The following is a 4,966-nucleotide window of genomic DNA, read 5'->3' as shown; positions in this document are numbered from 1 at the left end:
TCTCTCTCTCTCACACACACACACACACACACACACACACACACACACACACACACACACAAAATCTCCCTCTAGCTAGGGTTTCACCAATCTAATCCAATCTGAATTCTTCTCTTTCATTTAACAAAATGGGTCTCACCAAGTTCAACAAAGATTATAGTTTCACTCTAGCCACTGACTATTTCTTACATATTATCTTAATTTGCAAGTAAGTAAGTTGTTTTTCTGGGACACTTCCTTCTTAAACACTTTCATCTCTTAGATTTGATCTTGCCCTCACTTAATCCTTAATGAAATTACTTTTAATATCAGTTATATCTACCTCAGTTCTAGAATTCTTATTTGACTCTTGAATTATTTCTATGCTGTTGAAATTCTTTATGCTTATCTCTCTTTACTTGAACACACTAATCATTTTTATTTTAAATTTCCTGTCTGATATTATCAGTGTTTGAAACATCTGTACGTCAGTTGTTGTTTTTTCTAATTTGGCTTCTCAGTTGGTTTTACCATTTAGTCTTTTTCTTTCTTCCTTTCTTTCTTTCTTTGTTTTTTTTGAATGCTTCATAATTTTTTATTAAAGGCCAAGTGATATATATATAAACAGAGATTATGAATGATATCTTTCTACAAAGAGGTTATTATTATTTTTTTCTTGCAGACAGGTAGAATATAAGCAGTAAATTTTGACCAATTGGAGTCTCTCAAGTTTTGTCTTCTCAGTTGTTTTCCAAATTTTGTTCAACTTTTATAATGATCTTTTTGTAGGAAGTTTCATGTGATACAAGGCACAGGTCTATGGCCAGAACTGGAGATCTCCCTATTACTCAGTGTATAAAATCTACTGAGCATATATAAAAGCTAATGGTCAAACAGTAAATACATCCACATCAGCTTTATGGGGACAACATTTACTAGGTGACACTATCACAGATGCAGAGGCAATAGCAGTTGCTTAGCTGTTCTCTCACCTATCACACTCTGGGGTAATGCCCAGTAATCTGGTAGGTCTGGGTATCAGATACCAGAGAGGAATTCTGATGCAGCCTATGGGTGTTTTCAATGCATGGCTGGAGAATCAGCAGCTTCTCTGCAGCATGATTAGGGGCTGTGTTCTAAGCATTTTGGTTACAACATTATATAATATGGGTAAATCTTGTATCTCCCCTATTCTGCTGCCTCAGCATTTTCACCACAGAAACCACCAGCTGCACTCCTTATGTCCGTAACTGTAGGATGTGTCACGATCTGTCACCTGAGCCCTCACTGAAGCACACTCTCCAAACTGTCTTAAGCACTCAACTGTAGACAGTTACTTTGGAAATTTATAGGAGCTAATCCTGAAGCAAATCCGCATTGGATGAGTTAATTCTCTCCTCTCACTCTAGCCTTTCTTGACTCCAAAGTGTGGCTCACATTTATGGCCCTAGAGTTGAGCAGACACTTCCGTGTCTAAGAGCTGCATGGCTGGATCACCTGAGCGGACAGCACCGGAGGGGAAGACTCTGTTCCACCCAGCACGTAGGAAACTGGAAAGGACGCCAGTCCTGCTTTTACAACAACAGTGGAAGGCTGGATATTTGCAAATTCACAATTTTTCTTAAACCCATCACAGGGCAGTCAGCTAAACTGAAAACTAAGGAAAGACAGGCACATGCCAAGGAGAGACAGGGTACGGAATCTTGCTTACCTGAGGTAGATGCTCAACTCACGGAAGCTGTTATAAAGAATTCAGTTAAGGTTTTGAACAAGTTGCTAAAGGCAGAGTGTGGTTTTGCGCGACAGCAGGGAACTCCTGAGGCCTCTAGACACCATGGTAAATCACACCCACTTGGAGGCACTTTACAGACTTCACCAGATGTTGAAAATTTGAGAGCAGGTTAGGAGACTTCCAAGTTTAGCTTATGTTGCAGGCCTGGTGGAGAGGAACAGCAGCTGTTATACAAGAGACACAAAGCCCCACCTGGAAACTTCTCCCCTACGGAACAAAAACCGGAAGCCACTGGGGGCAAAGCAGCAAACTCCCAAGCGAAGGATGACTCATTACCACTGAAAGTGAAATACAAACATCTCTATACTCCTGGGTCAGACAGATACTTACTTGATTGCTGTTGCACCCTGTTTCAATTCTCCTTTCTTCAGGGTTTTTCACCTTCCAAATAAACTGCTTGCACTGGGTTCCTCAGGTCCTGCTTCCAAGCATCTCCTGTCATCCTCTGCTACTTCCCCTTTCTCCAGGTCCTTTCCACCCACCCTTGCAGGGCAGCAATTTATCTGTCCTTCATTGCATATTCATTTCCTGTCCTCAGTCCACGGGCTGTACCATTGCCTAAGGGTTCACAGAGAGGTGTAAGCAGAGAATTGAGGAAAACCCCAAACCAAGCCATGGAGCACTTAACAATTTAAAAGATAAGAAAAACCGCTGTGGGGCCGGCCGAGTGGCACGTTGGTTAAGAGTTGGCTTGGGACGCCAGCTCTGAGCAGCAGGGTCCCGGTTCGGATCCCACATGAGGGCCAGTGACGCTGCGCCCTCTACATCTAAGATGGTGAACAAGAGCTCAACCTGGTGCTGGGCTGCTGTGAGTCGCCAGCAATGGCATAGGCTGGGCTCCTGTAAGCTACCGTGAATGGCCAGCAGCTAGCATGACCAGCGACCAATCTGCCTCACCTGGGAAGAGAGCAATGATAATATGAACATGGGCCAGTGAAGCGACGTCCTCCACAACTAGACTGAAGAAAACGACAGCAACTTGTCTGTTCCCCTTCCCCGATTCCCCAATGCTGTTCCCCTCCCCCAATTTTCCAATAAAATCTTTAAAAAAAAAAAGAAAAGAAAAACTGCTGTGATCTAAGTAGGCTTTGTCAGGTAAAATATCCAGTGAAATTTAAATTTCACATTTTAAAAAACTGGTTTATTTTTAGTGTAAGTATTCATGCAATGTTTTTGTATTTGTTGTATTTACAATATTTTTGGTTGATCTGAAATTCACATTTAATTGGAAATTCTGTATTTTAATTTGCTAAACCTGTACACCCTACACATACATGAGTAGACTGGCTAGAAAAATGAAGACAAATTTATATAGGCAGCAAAAATTCTTTCAATGAGAAGGAACTCTCCTGAACACCCACCCTAAAGTATACTCTCCCTATCCTTCTCCATACACATCAGTCAACCTAGCCATTATCCAATCCTATGCTTTTTCATAGAATTTATCAAGTATTAATGTCCAGTTAATATTTTCCATATGACTGAAATGCATCAGAAAATTCACTGTGTTTATTTATGGAATGGCTGCCTATTATGTCAGGCTCTGGCCTCCCGAATCACAGAAAGCTTACTAAGTGAAGCATGAGCATATCTGCTGAGATTTCTGCAAAGTCAATTTGGTAGTAAGAGAAACTTCATAGCACAAACTTCTAAATCCAGGCTGCCGCAAATGAAATGAAATAGTACAAAACTGAAGGCTATGTGCTTATACACCAGAATACTCGGTCCAGTATTAACCATCTCTACCTTTCCTTATTTCTCAAGGCCACTGGAGATCTGATGGGGAACATGTACCCTACAAGCTCAGTGCAGCAGCCACTGGAGGTGAGGTGACTCAAGAGAATGTTGCCAGGCAACCAACGCAACCTGTGACCATTTCAAACCATCACACACTAGACACCACCAGGCTGCATTGGACATTGTCTCCCATATTCTTGGTTACTGGACTTCAAGGCAGTTGGATTCCAAATTTCACAAAATATAGCTATCGATAATACAATTTTTTTTTTCATTTTCTACTTGGAGTCTATAACATTCACTACTCGTTCTGCAGTAACTTATCTCAAAACCCAATATTGGAAAAACTTGAGCAAAATTGGCAGAAAAATCTAGGCATATGCAATGACTTAAAGGTTTAAAAAGAAGCAGCACGTTCTGAAAAATGAAAGGAAACCTTTCTTGATGAAACAGTTAATACTGTAAATAGGGGAAAACTTCAGTACAATCATGAGATTCCAGAAAACATTGTATTTACTTAAAAAGTAATTTATACAACTGGAACATTTCTTAATGTTCTGCCTCCCTTTCCTCCCACCTAACAGGAACTGATATCACCAAGTTTATGGTCAAGGAAAAACCATTAATCCACAACTGTCAGCCACATTCATGAAGATGGGAAGAATGCATAGACAGGTATCAGAGCATATGAAAACAGAGGTGAATCTGCTGTTTTGAACAGACTGTAGCTCTGTATGTGTACATAAAAATTAACTCTATTCTTTCATTCCATTAAACTCACACTGTGACTTATGTTTTTCCACACCTGGGTAGGTTGGAGTCAGCGCCATTGCTTTTGTGGTTTCTTTCAGTAATAACAACAGTCTTGTTTCAGAAATTCTTACTTATATGTCCAGCATAATATCAAAACTCCAAGCTCTTGTATTCATACTGAAACTCCAATTTAAAACCTCTTCTTCTGCACTGTGTTGTACAGATGAAACTAATTCTAAAAAATGTGTATTTCATAATAAAAAATAATTTAATAAAAAAAACCAAAAAAAAAACCCTCTTCTTCTTTCTGGCCTATACAATTTTCAGCCTGGAAGCATTCAGAGGATGAGATGTTCTTTTTGCTGCCTCTTTTTTCCTTAGCTTCATCCAATCCTCTAATAGCTGCTGTTTCTGATCTCACATGGGGAGAGAAAGCTGGAGGAAGAAAAGATTTTGAAACCACTGAGTGGTTTCATGAGTTTCCCAGAAATCAACGTTTCTGACGCTACTCACTTCCTGTCAGAGAGACTTCTCTTGAGTTGGTTCCTCTTTAGCTTTCAGGATTCTATAGATACTCACTATTATGGCGTCATTGTCTAGGGTCCCCATGGATATGTTTTCTGTTTTTTTTAATTGTGGTGAAATATACATAACATAAAAATTTCCATCTTAATCCTTTGTAAGTGTACAGTTTAGTAGTGGTAA

At 39.9% G+C, this 4,966-nt stretch overlaps 1 long non-coding RNA gene across 1 annotated transcript in view; it reads right to left on the bottom strand.

Moving 5' to 3' along the window:
• Positions 1 to 2,252, bottom strand: part of LOC109375270 (uncharacterized) — a 6,438-nt gene extending 4,186 nt beyond the window's left edge. The window contains exons 1-2 of the long non-coding RNA XR_002122539.1: positions 2,102 to 2,252; positions 1,691 to 1,915 (exon numbers count right to left, since the gene is read on the bottom strand). This is a non-coding gene — a long non-coding RNA (uncharacterized LOC109375270). The remainder of the gene's footprint in view (positions 1 to 1,690; positions 1,916 to 2,101) is intronic.
• Positions 2,253 to 4,966: the final 2,714 nt, after the last annotated feature.

The sequence above is a fragment of the Hipposideros armiger genome, unplaced genomic scaffold, assembly GCF_001890085.2.
Source record: "Hipposideros armiger isolate ML-2016 unplaced genomic scaffold, ASM189008v1 scaffold_922, whole genome shotgun sequence".
Taxonomy (NCBI): Eukaryota; Metazoa; Chordata; class Mammalia; order Chiroptera; family Hipposideridae; genus Hipposideros; species Hipposideros armiger.
This window is presented reverse-complemented; position numbering and strand designations above follow the sequence as displayed.